The following is a 14,518-nucleotide window of genomic DNA, read 5'->3' as shown; positions in this document are numbered from 1 at the left end:
ACCAGTTTCAAAAAGAAAAAAAATTCCAATATTTTGGTTTATGAAGAAGATATTTCCTGACAGTTTAGATGGTAAAATTATTCTCTTTACTTTACTTGCTTATTTTGTCACATAAACTACAATTAGGCAAACTATTAGAAGTTTTGCAACCAGGAAATGGTTGTAAGATTTCAGCGTAGTGCAACTTTAATGCAAACAGTGTGGTGATTGGTCAGGGTGGATGGGTAGGCATATAACGCAACATCTAACAACACAAAGGTTTGTGTGTTATAATCTCATCACGGACAACATTTGAGATAATTAGCAACTTTGCAACTACTTCGCATGTTAGCTAATCGTTCCCTTAACCCTAACCATAACCCTTTAACCTCTTGGCGCACGGATCCCTTTAGCGGGATCATTTTCATCAACAACCGCTGAATTGCAGAGCGCCAAATTCCCAAAAATTTACAAAAAATATTTATATTCATGAAATCACAAGTGTAATATAGCAAAACAACAAAGCTTAGCTTGTTGTTGATCCACCCGTCGTGTCAGATTTTGAAAATATGCTTTACAGCGAAAGCAATCCAAGCGTTTGTGTGAGTTTATCGATGACTAGAGAAAACATTACGAACACCTAGCAGCAATGTAGATTGGTAACGAAAGTCAGAAAAGCAATAAAATGAATCGCTTACCTTTGATGATCTTTGGATGTTTGCACTCACGAGACTCCCAGTTACACAATAAATGTTATTTTTGTTAGATAAAAATTATTTTTATATCAAAAAACCTCCATTTGTTTGGCGCGTTAAGTTCAGTATTCCACAGCCTTAGGCAAGTTATGAAGGCCAGACGAAAATTCCAAATTGTATCCGTAAAGTTCGTAGAAACATGTCAAACGTTTTTAATAATCAATCCTCAGGTTGTTTTTAACATCAATAATCGATAATATTTCAACCGGACTGTAAACTATTCAATACTGGAGAGAAAGAAAATGTCGAGCTACAACTCTCAAAGGACACCTGGCTGTCCACTGACGCGTGTTGATAAATCTCTCTCATTTTTCAGAATAAAAGCTTGAAACTATGTCTAAAGCCTGTTCACAACCGGTGGAAGCCATTGGAAAAAGGAATCTGGTTGATATCCCTTTAATTGGACGAAAGGCAGGCAATGGAACAGGGATTTTTCAAAATAAGAGGCATTTCCTCAGGTTTCTGCCTGCAAAATCAGTTCTGTTATACTCACAGACAATATTTTGACAGTTTTGGAAACTTTAGAGTGTTTTCTATCCTAATCTGTCAATTATATGCATATTCTAGCATCTGGGCCTGAGAAATAGGCCGTTTACATTGGGAACGTTATTTTTCCAAACTTAAAAATTCTGCCTCCTAGCGTCAAGAAGAAGAAGAAGAACCTAACTCCTAACCCTAACCTTAAACCTAACCTAACCTTAACACCTAACCCCTAGCCTAGCTAGCGTTAGCCACCTAGCTAACGATAACCACAACAAATTAGAATTCGTAACATTTTATACGCTTTGCAAATTCTGAACATATTATACAAATTGTAATTTGTAACATATAATACGAAATGGATGATGGACATCCCAAAATGTGTAACTCTGTGTTGTCTGTTCACACTGCTATGCTTTATCTTGACCAGGTCGCAGTTGCAAATGAGAACTTGTTCTCAACTAGCCTACCTGGTTAAATAAAGGTGAAATAAAATAAATAAATAAAAATGTAACGTCTACCCCTGAGTTCCAGGTTGTGTAGCCGGGGTGAAAGAGGAGAGAAGGGTGTCTTCGACAGAGTAATACTGTAGCCAGGGTGACAGATTCATAACATTTTTACCACATCAGTCAATTGCTTCATTAATAAGTGAATCGACGATGCTGTCCCGACAGTGACTGTACGTACATACCCCAACCAGAAGCCATGGATTACAGGCAACATCCGCACTGGGCTAAAGGGTAGAGCTGCCACTTTCAAGGAGCCAGACACTAATTCAGAAGCTTATAAGAAATCCCACTACGACCTCCGACGAGCCATCAGACATCAATACAAACATCAATACAGGACTAAGATCATTTCCTACTACGCCGGCTCTGATGCTATTCGGATGTGGCAGGGCTTGCAAACTATCACTGATTACAAAAGGAAACCCAACCGCGAGCTGCCCAGTGACACGAGCCTACCTTGTACGACCTACCTTCTATGCTCGTGTCTAGGCAAGCAACCCTGAACCAACCCTCTGGGTTCCATGTAAAACCTTTTCCACTGAGAGATCTACATGGAACCCAAAATAATTCTACCTGGAACCAAAAAGTGTTCTATCTGGAACTAAAAAGGGTTATCCTATGGGGACAGCTGAATAACCCTTATGTACCCCTTTTTTCTGCAAGTGTACATGTTTCAAGCATACTACCATTGTCCCTGAGCCCAAGAATACTAAGCTAACCTGTCTGAATGACTATCGCCCCCTGAGCACTCATATCTGTAGCCATGAAAAACTTTGAAAGGCTTGTCATGGGTCACACCAACACCATCATCCCAGACACCATGAACCCACTCCAATTTGTTAATTGACTATAGCTTAGCGTTCAACACCATAGTGCCCTCCAAGCTCATCACTAAGCTCAAGCCCCTGTACTAAACACCTCCCTCTGCAACTGGATCCTGGACTTTCTGATGGGCCGCCCTCAGGTGGTGAGGGTAGGCAACAACACATCCGCCACGCTGACCCTCAACACTGGGGCCTCTCAGGTGTGCTTGCTTAGTCTCCTCCTATACTCCCTGTTCACTGCACGACTCCAACACCATCATTAAGTTTGCTGACGACACGACGGTGGTTGGCCTGATCACCACGACGATGAGACAGCCTATAGAGAGGAGGTCAGTGACCTGGCAGTGTGGTGCCAGGACAACAACCTCTCCCTCAACGTCAGCATGGCAAGGAGCCAATCGCTGACTAAAGGAAACAGAGGGCCCAGCATCCACATCGAAGGGGAAATGGATGGTCCAACATGGCTGTAGTGAAGCAGGTCAAGAGCTTCTGTGTTTAAAAGTTGTAAATCAGGAAGTGACGGAACAAACAGCGAGTGGGAGACGGGTGACCTGCAGGGCTCTGAGGTCCGGAATGGACATTTTCTTTATTATTATTAGAAAGAAGTGCATGGTGGATTTTTTTTTTTACTTGGGTCCAGGAAGAATTTGTCCTTTCATAAACACATTTTATGCAATTTTTTAATAATTATATATACGACTGGAGACTTTAGTAGAATATTTTTTAATACCTCACAAATGATTGAAATGTTCATTTTCTTTATTTAACCTTTATTTAACTAGGCAAGTCAGTTAAGAACAAATTCTTATTTACAATGACAGCCTACCAAAAGGCAAAATGCCTCCTGCGGGGGGAGGGACTGGGATTAAAAATTAAAACATTTAAAATATTAAAATATAGGACAAAACACACATCATGACGAGAGAGACAACACCACAATACATAAAAAAAGACCTAAGACAACAACATAGCATGCCAGCAGCACATGACAATACAGCATGGTAGCAGCACAACATGGTATAAACATTATTGGGGACAGACAACAGCACAAAAGGCAAGAAGGTAGAGACAACAATACATCATGCAAAGCAGTCACAACTGTCAGTAAGAGTTTCCATGATTGTGTCTTTAAATAAAGGATGATGAGATTGAGATAAAACTGTCCAGTTTGAGTGTTTTGTTGCAGCTCGTTCCAGTTGCTAGCTGCAGCGAAATGAAAAGACGAGCGACCCAGGTATGAGTGATGTGTGTGCTTCGGGGACCTTTAACAGAATGTGACTGGCAGAACGGGTGTTGTATGTGGAGGATGAGGGCTGCAGTAGATATCTCAGATAGGGGCGAGTGAGGCCTAAGAGGGTTTTATAAATAAGTATCAACCAGTGGGTCTTGCGACAGGTAAACAGAGATAACCAGTTTACGGAGGAGTATAGAGTGCAGTGATGTGTGCTATAAGGAGTATAGGTGGGAAATCTGATTGCCAAATGGTAAAGAACATCTAGCCGCTCAAGAGCACCCTTACCTGCCGATCTATAAATTATGTCTCCGTAATCTAGCATGGGCAGGATGGTCATCTGAATCAGGGTTAGTTTGGCAGCTGGGGTGAAAGAGGAGCGATTACGATAGAGGAAACTAAGTCTAGATTTAACTTTAGCCTGCAGCTTTAATATGTGCTGAGAGAAGGACAGTGTATCGTCTAGCCATACTCCCAGGTACTTGTATGAGGTAACTACCTAAAGCTCTAAACCCTCAGAGGTAGTAATCACACCTGTGGGGAGAGGGGCATTCTTCTTACCAACCTACATGACCCTTGTTTTGGAGGTGTTCAGAACAAGGTTAAAGGTAGAGAAAGCTTGTTGGACACTAAGAAAGCTTTGTTGTAGAGCACTTAACACAAAATCCAGGGAGGGTCCAGCTGAGTATAAGACTGTATAATCTGCATATAAATGGATGAGAGAGCTTCCTACTGCCTGACCTATGTTGTTGATGTAAATTGAGAAGAGCGTGGGGCCTAGGATCAAGTCTTGGCGTACTCCCTTGGTGACAGGCAGTGGGCTGAGACAGCAGATTTTCTGACTTTATACACTGCACTCTGAGAGAGGTAGTTAGCAAACCAGGCCAGAGACCTCTCAGAGACACCAATACTCCTTAGCTGGCCCACAAGAATGTAATGGTCTACCATATCAAAAGCTTTGGCCAAGTCAATAAAAATAGCAGCACAACATTGCTTAGAATCAAGGGAAATGGTGACATCATTGACGACCTTTAAGGTTGCAGTGACACATCCATAACCTGAGTGGAAACCAGAGATATATACATCAAGAAAGCCAGTCAGTTGATTTTTGACAAGTTTTCCCAACACTTTTTATGTACAGGGCAAAATAGAAATAGGCCTATAACAGTTAGGATCAGCTTGATCTCCCCCTTTAAATATCAATCAATCAAGTTTATTTTATATAGCCCTTCGTACATCAGCTAATATCTCGAAGTGCTGTACAGAAACCCAGCCTAAAACCCCAAACAGCAAGCAATGCAGGTGTAGAAGCACGGTGGCTAGGAAAAACTCCCTAGAAAGGGCAAAACCTAGGAAGAAACCTAGAGAGGAACCAGGCTATGAGGGGTGGCCAGTCCTCTTCTGGCTGTGCCGGGTGGAGATTATAACAGAACATGTTCAAAATGTTCATAAATGACAAGCATGGTCAAATAATAATAATAATCAGGAATAAATGTCAGTTGGCTTTTCATAGCCGATAATTAAGAGTTGAAAACAGCAGGTCTGGGACAGGTAGGGGTTCCATAACCGCAGGCAGAATAGTTGAAACTGGGACAGCAGCAAGGCCAGGTGGACTGGGGACAGCAAGGAGTCATCATGCCCAGTAGTCCTGACGTATGGTCCTAGGGCTCAGTTCCTCCGAGAGAGAGAAAGAAAGAGAGAAGGATAGAATTAGAGAGAGCATACTTAAATTCACACAGGACACTGGATAAGACAGGAGAAGTACTCCAGATATAACCAACTGGCCCTAGCCCCCCGACACAAACTACTGCAGCATAAATACTGGAGGCTGAGATAGGAGGGGTCAGGAGACACTGTGGCCACATCCGATGATACCCCTGGACAGGGCCAAACAGGAAGGATATAACCCCACCCACTTTGCCAAAGCACAGCCCCCGCACCACTAGAGGGATATCTTCAACCACCAACTTACAATCCTGAGACAAGGCCGAGTATAGCCCACAAAGATCTCCACCACAGCACAAACCAAGGGGTTTAAAGGACAAACCGTGGCTGCCTTCCAAGCAATGGGAACCTCCGCAAAAAAGGAGAGACAGGTTAAAAAGGTTGGAGATAGGCTTGGCGATGATAGGGGCAGCAACCTTAAAGAAGAAAGGGGTAGGTCAAGTGAGGTCAAGTTACCTCTACTTCATCACCCTCCCGGATCCGGGAGAGAGAAGCGGTAGAGGTTAAAAACTGTAACATCCTATGTTTCACGGAATCGTGGCTGAATGATGACATCGATATTTAGCTAGCAGGATATACGCTGCACCGGCAAGATAGAACAGCACACTCCGGTAAGACGAGGGGGGGCGGTCTGTGCATATTTGTAAACAACAGCTGGAGCACAAAATCTAACGAAGTCTCTAGAAGTAGAGCCTCTTGTGATAAAATTCAGACCACACTATTTGCCTAGAGAGATTTCAGCTATACTTTTCATGGCTTTTTATTTACCACCACAGACGGATGCTGGCCCTAAGACCGCACTCAGTCAGCTGTATAAGGAAATAAGCAAACAGGAAACCACTCACCCACAGACAGCGCTCCTAGTGGCCTGAGACATTAATTCAGGGAAACTTAAATCAGTTCTACCTAATTTTTATCAACATGTTAAATGTGCAACCAGAGGGAAAAAACATTCTAGATCACCTGTACTCCACGCACAGAGAAGCGTACAAAGCTCTCCCTCACCCTCCATTTGGTAAATCCGACCACAATTCTATCCTCCTGAATCCTGCTTACAAGAAAAAATTCCAAGCAGGAAGCACCAGTGACTCGGTCTATAAAAAAGTGGTCAGATGAAGCAGATGTTAAACTACAGGACTATTTTGCTTTCACAGACGGGAACATGTTCCGGGATTCTTCCGTTGGCATTCAGGAGTACACCACATCAGTCACTGGCTTTATCAGTAAGTGCATCGAGAACGTTGTCCTAACAGTGACTGTACGTACATACTCCAACCAGAAGCCATGGATTACAGGCAACATTCGCACTGAGCTAAAGGGTAGAGCTGCCGCTTTCAAGGTCTGGGACTCTGACCCGGAAGCTTTTAAGAAATCCTGCTATGCCCTGCGACGAACCATCAAACAGGCAAAGTGTCAATACAGGGCTAAGATTGAATCATACTACACCGGCTCCGACGCTCGTCTTATGTGGCAGGGCTTGCAAACTATTACAGACTACAAAGGGAAGCACAGCCACGAGCTGCCCAGTGACACGAGCCTACCAGACGAGGTAAATCACTTCTAAGCTCGCTTTGAGGCAAGCAATACTGAGGCATGCATGAGAGCTTCAGCTGTTCCGGACGACTGTATGATCACCCTCTCCATAGCCGACGTGAGTAAGACCTTTAAACAGGTCAACATTCACAAGGTTTCTGGGCCAGATTGATTACCAGGACTTGTGCTCCGAGCATGTGCTGACCAACTGGCAGGTGTCTTCACTGACATTTTCAACATGTCCCTGATTGAGTCTGTAATACCAACATGTTTCAAGCAGACAACCATAGTCTCATGATTTGGAAAGGCACACACCTGTCTATTTAAGGTCCCACAGCTGACAGTAAATATCAGAGCAAAACCCAAGCCATGAGGATGAAGCAATTGTCTGTATAGCTCTGAGACAGAATTGTGTCGAGGCACAGATATGGGGAAGGCTACCAAAAAATGTCTGCATCATTGAAGGTCACCAAGAACACAGTGGACTCCATCATTCTTAAATGGAAGATGTTTGCACCCACCAACTTATCCTAGAGCTTGCCCCATGGTCAGGGAAGTCACCAAGAACCCAATGGTCACTCTGACAGAGCTCCAGAGTTCCTTTGTGGAGATGGGAGAACCTTCCAGAAGGACAACTATCTCTGCAGCACTCCACCAATCAAGCATTCATGGTACAGTGGCTAGACGGAAGCCACTCCTCAGTAAAAGGCACATGACAGCCTGCTTGGAGTTTGCCAAAAGACACCCAAAGGACACCTAGACCATGAGAGACAAGATTCTCTGATATGATGAATCCAAGATTGAACACTTTGGCCTGAATGCCAAGTGTCACGTCTGGAGGAACCCTGGCACCATCCCTACGGTAAAGCATGGTGGTGGCAGCATCATGCTGTGGGGATGTTTTTCAGTGGCAGGGACTGGGAGACTAGTCAGGATTGAGGGAAAGATGAACGAAGCAAAGTATAGAGAGATCCTTAATGAAAACCTGCTCCAGAGCGCTCAGGACCTCAGACTGGGGCAAAGGTTCCCCTTCCAACAGGACAACGACCCTAAGCACACAGCCAAGACATCGCAGGAGTGGCTTCTGGACAAGTCTTTGAATGTCCTTGAGAGGTCCAGCCAGATTCCGGACTTGAACCCAATCGAAAATCTCTGGAGAGACATGAAAATAGCTGTGCAGCAATGTTCCCCATCCAACCTGACAGCTTGAGAGAATCTGCAGAGAAGAATGGGAGAAACTCCCCAAATACAGGTGTGCCAAGCTTGTAGCATCATTCCTAAAATGAATTGAGGCTGTAATTACTGCCAAAATTGCTTCAACAAAGTACTGAGTAAAGGGTCTGAATACTTATGATAAATGTGATATTTCAGTTTTTTTTTAAACCATGTTTTTGCTTTGTCATTATGGGTTATTGTGTTTAGATTGATGAGGGGAAAAAACTATTTAATCAATTTTAGAATAAGGCTGTAACGTAACAAGATGTGGAAAAAGTCAATGGGTCTGAATACTTTCCGAATGCACTGTATATGTACATATCTACCTTTAATTACCTCGTACCCCAGCACATAGACTCGCTATTGGTACCCTGTGTACATAGCCAATTTATCGTTACTCATTCTACCTCTGTCTTCAACAGAGTAATACTGGAGCCAGGATGAGAGAGGAGAGGAGGGAAGCACCAGGGAAATTAATGTGTTTTATATTGTAGTTCAGTGTGTGTGTGTGTGTGTGTGTGTGTGTGTGTGTGTGTGTGTGTGTGTGTGTGTGTGTGTGTGTGTGTGTGTGTGTGTGTGTGTGTGTGTGTGTGTGTGTGTGTGTGTGTGTTGGGGGGGGGGGACTGTAATACCAGAATGTTATTATTCCTGTATTCAGAGATTTCTGTCAACATTAAACTTTTTTAATAATTATGGGACCAAATATTGGCTTATTTCATGTTAAACATTTATTTGATAAAATATTGAATTTAGCCTTTGCTACTATAGCCCATTGAAACACATCGGAATAACACATACGTAAATGGCAAAACAAAACAGTAAAAATAATAATAATAAACATAATAAAAATATAAAGACAGATAAATCATAAGGAATAAGGTTTTGAAGTGTTTGTCATCTAGGAGATATAACAAAGCACAGGAAATATATTTTGTGCACATGTTTAACCCTTTTTTGTGGGGTATGCACAAAATACCTTCGTACTTCCATTCATTTTAAAGAACAAGTACAATACAGTACAGTACAGTACAATACAGTACAATACAATACAATGCAATACAGTGCAGTACAATACAGTACAATACAGCACACTACAATACAGTAGAGTACAATACAGAAAAATACAGTACAATACAGTATGATATAGTAGAATGCAGTACAATACAATACAGCACAATGCAGTGGTACAGAGGAGTACTATGGCTGTGGGAAATGATTAACTACAGTAATAAATGAATAACTACAGTAATCAAATAAATAAATACATAAAAAATACATTAAAACACAATTTACAGTACAAACACTAGTTAAAGAGGGACTGTTGCTCATTAGAAAAAGAGATTTCAGTCTAGGAGGTGTGTTTCCTGACCGATTCCGCCTTTGGTTAATTATGTTTGTCCCCCATGAGACATTGCAGATGCGAAAACCTATTTCACTTCCTCAAAATCTCTAGAATTAATCTAAGATAACTCAAGAAATCTGTGATTGAGGGGTTTTTCGAGGATGTTTTAGTTGAGTAATTTCACATCCAACTAAGCTGTTTGGTGCAGTATTTCTCAAGTAAAAGAATGTGCAACATGTTGTCTTACGTAAACAGTCGGAGCTGCTGATCAGGTCTGTCGTTCCGCCTATGCTATTGGATCGAAAGCAATCAACGCAGCTGTGCACCTCATGTTTGAGGGCAAATGGACATCTTCTGTCACGATCGTTATAAGGAGTGGACCAAGATTTAGCGTGGTATGTTTCCCTCCTTTTTATTAGGAAGAGAAAAACTCTTGAAAAACTCAAATGCTTGTCAAAATCTGAAAGAACCAAAACAATAAAGCGCACAAATGAAACGTGACGCTGATCTAATGCTCACTGGCAAAAAAGATCCCACAAAGCACAATGGGGAAATGGCTGCCTAAGTATGATCCCCAATCAGAGACAACGATAAACAGCTGCCTCTGATTGGGAACCATACCAGGCCAACATAGGAATAAAACAACCTAGATTACCCACCCTAGTCACACCCCGACCTAACCAACATAGAGAGCTCTCTATGGTCAGGGCGTGACATCTTCAAATCAAAAGCAAACCATAATTTACCCGTTGTGACACCTGTATGTTCCTAACTCCGTTTTAGACCAGACTGACTTTATGCCCAAAATTATACTATTTACACTTTGTAGTCAATTTCGACACTAGAGTAACCGTTTCTGACTCATACCATTTTCAAAAGGATTCAGTGCTTTTTAAAGACAGTCTCTCTTTCGTATTGTGAGCAGTAGTAGCAGCAGTAGTTCCAAGTGAGAGGTTGTTTTAGTTTACAGGCTGCACTCCCAATACAAAAAGCAAACACGTACTGTATATTGAAACAAGCCCGAAAACCATTGCCAACTCATTGTGAAGAAAAAAACATGATCACATTTCCAAACATTGTTCCCTTTGTACCTGTTCACAGTGGTGGGAAAAGTACCCAATTGTCATACCTGAGTAAAAGTAAAGATACCTTAATATAAAATGACTCAAGTAAAAGTGAAAGTCACCCAGTAAAATACTACTTGAGTAAAAGTCTAAAACAATTTGGTTTTGCTAAAATATACTTAAGTATCAAAAGTAAAAGTATAAAACATTTCACATTCCCTATATTGAGACAGAACTGGTGTGGCTGGTGGTGAGATGGAGAACTGGTGTGGCTGGTGGTGAGACGGAGAACTGGTGTGGCTGGTGGTGAGATGGAGAACTGGTGTGGCTAGTGGTGAGACGGAGAACTGGTGTGGCTGGTGGTGAGACAGAGAACTGGTGTGGCTGGAGGTGAGACAGAGAACTGGTGTGGCTGGTGGTGAGACTGAGAACTGGTGTGGCTGGAGGTGAGACAGAACTAGTGTGGCTGGAGGTGAGACAGAACTAGTGTGGCTGGAGGTGAGACGGAGAACTGGTGTGGCTGGAGGTGAGACAGAACTGGCGTGGCTGGAGGTGAAACAGAGAACTGGTGTGGCTGGTGGTGAGACAGAACCTGTGTGGCTGGAGGTGAGACAGAACTGGTGTGGCTGGAGGTGAGACAGAGAACTAGTGTGGCTGGAGGTGAGACGGATAACTGGTGTGGCTGGAGGTGAGACAGAGAACTGGTGTGGCTGGAGGTGAGACAGAACTGGTGTGGCTGGAGGTGAGACAGAGAACTAGTGTGGCTGGAGGTGAGACGGATAACTGGTGTGGCTGGAGGTGAGACAGAGAACTGGTGTGGCTGGAGGTGATGATAATGACTTTATCTGGGAAGGCACAGCATTGCTAAACAAAGAAAGAAAATACTCCCCAAATTGAGAGAAGAGACCCTTCATATACTTCATCTCATCTCAAATCAAATCAAATTGTATTGTTTGCATACACCTCCAAAAATACCCATCCACCCATATACCCCTTCTACTCATCTAGCCATATACCCATCCCCTCATCTAGCCATATACCATCTACTCATCTAGCCATATACCCATATACCCATCAACTCATCTAGCCATATACCCATCTACTCATCTAGCCATATACCCATCTACTCATCTAGCCATATACCATCTACTCATCTAGCCATATACCCATCTACTCATCTAGCCATATACCCATCTACTCATCTAGCCATATACCCATCCCCTCATCTAGCCATATACCCATCTACTCATCTAGTCATATACCCATCTACTCATCTAGCCATATACCCATCTACTCATCTAGCCATATACCATCTACTCATCTAGCCATATACCCATCTACTCATCTAGCCATATACCCATCTACTCATCTAGCCATATACCCATCCCCTCATCTAGCCATATACCCATCTACTCATCTAGCCATATACCCATCCCCTCATCTAGCCATATACCCATCTACTCATCTAGCCATATACCCATCTACTCATCTAGCCATATACCCATCCCCTCATCTAGCCATATACCCATCTACTCATCTAGTCATATACCCATCTACTCATCTAGCCATATACCCATCTACTCATCTAGCCATATACCCATCTACCCATCTAGCCATATACCCATCTACCCATCTAGCCATATACCCATCTACTCATCTAGCCATATACCCATCTACTCATCTAGCCATATACCCATCTAACCATCTAGCCATATACCCAACCACTCATCTAGCCATATACCCAGCCCCTCATCTAGCCATATACCCATCTACTCATCTAGCCATATACCCAGCCACTCATCTAGCCATATACCCATCTACTCATCTAGCCATATACCCATCCCCTCATCTAGCCATATACCCATCCCCTCATCTAGCCATATACCCAACCACTCATCTAGCCATATACCCAGCACCTCATCTAGCCATATACCCATCTACTCATCTAGTCATATACCCATCTACTCATCTAGCCATATACCCATCTACTCATCTAGTCATATACCCATCTACTCATCTAGCCATATACCCATCTACTCATCTAGCCATATTCCCATCTACTCATCTAGCCATATACCCATCTAGCCATATACCCATCTACTCATCTAGCCATATACCCATCCACTCATCTAGCCATATACCCATTTACTCATCTAGCCATATACCCATCTAGCCATATACCCATCTACTCATCTAGCCATATACCCATCCACTCATCTAGCCATATACCCATTTACTCATCTAGTCATATACCCATCTACTCATCTAGCCATATACCCATCTACTCATCTAGCCATATACCCATCTACTCATCTAGCCATATACCCATCTAGCCATATACCCATCTACTCATCTAGCCATATACCCATCCACTCATCTAGCCATATACCCATCTACTCATCTAGCCATATACCCATCTAGCCATATACCCATCTACTCATCTAGCCATATACCCATCTAGCCATATACCCATCTACTCATCTAGCCATATACCCATCCACTCATCTAGCCATATACCCATCTACTCATCTAGCCATATACCCATCTAGCCATATACCCATCTACTCATCTAGCCATATACCCTTTTACTCATCTAGCCATATACCCATCTACTCATCTAGCCATATACCCAACCACTCATCTAGCCATATACCCATCTACTCATCTAGCCATATACCCATCTAGCCATATACCCATCTAGCCATATACCCTTTTAGTCATCTAGCCATATACCCATCTACTCATCTAGCCATATACCCATCTAGCCATATACCCATCTACTCATCTAGCCATATACCCATATACCCATCTACTCATCTAGCCATATACCCATCCACTCATCTAGCCATATACCCATATACCCATCTACTCATCTAGCCATATACCCAACCACTCATCTAGCCATATACCCATATACCCATCACTCATCTAGCCATATACCCATCTACTCTTCTAGCCATATACCCATTTACTCATCTAGCCATATACCCATCTACTCATCTAGCCATATACCCATCTACTCATCTAGTCATATACCCATCTACTCATCTAGCCATATACCCATCTACTCATCTAGCCATATACCCATCTACTCATCTAGCCATATACCCATCTACTCATCTAGCCATATACCCATCTAGCCATATACCCATCTACTCATCTAGCCATATACCCTTTTAGTCATCTAGCCATATACCCATCTACTCATCTAGCCATATACCCATCTAGCCATATACCCATCTACTCATCTAGCCATATACCCTTTTAGTCATCTAGCCATATACCCATCTACTCATCTAGCCATATACCCATCTAGCCATATACCCATCTACTCATCTAGCCATATACCCATATACCCATCTACTCATCTAGCCATATACCCATCCACTCATCTAGCCATATACCCATATACCCATCACTCATCTAGCCATATACCCATATACCCATCTACTCATCTAGCCATATACCCATCCACTCATCTAGCCATATACCCATATACCCATCTACTCATCTAGCCATATACCCATCTAGCCATATACCCATCTACTCATCTAGCCATATACCCTTTTAGTCATCTAGCCATATACCCATCTACTCATCTAGCCATATACCCATCTAGCCATATACCCATCTACTCATCTAGCCATATACCCTTTTAGTCATCTAGCCATATACCCATCTACTCATCTAGCCATATACCCATCTAGCCATATACCCATCTACTCATCTAGCCATATACCCATATACCCATCTACTCATCTAGCCATATACCCATCCACTCATCTAGCCATATACCCATATACCCATCACTCATCTACCCATATACCCATCTACTCATCTACCCATATACCCATCTACTCA

The sequence above is a fragment of the Salvelinus alpinus genome, chromosome 2, assembly GCF_045679555.1.
Source record: "Salvelinus alpinus chromosome 2, SLU_Salpinus.1, whole genome shotgun sequence".
Taxonomy (NCBI): Eukaryota; Metazoa; Chordata; class Actinopteri; order Salmoniformes; family Salmonidae; genus Salvelinus; species Salvelinus alpinus.
Note: the sequence above shows the minus strand (reverse complement) of the source record.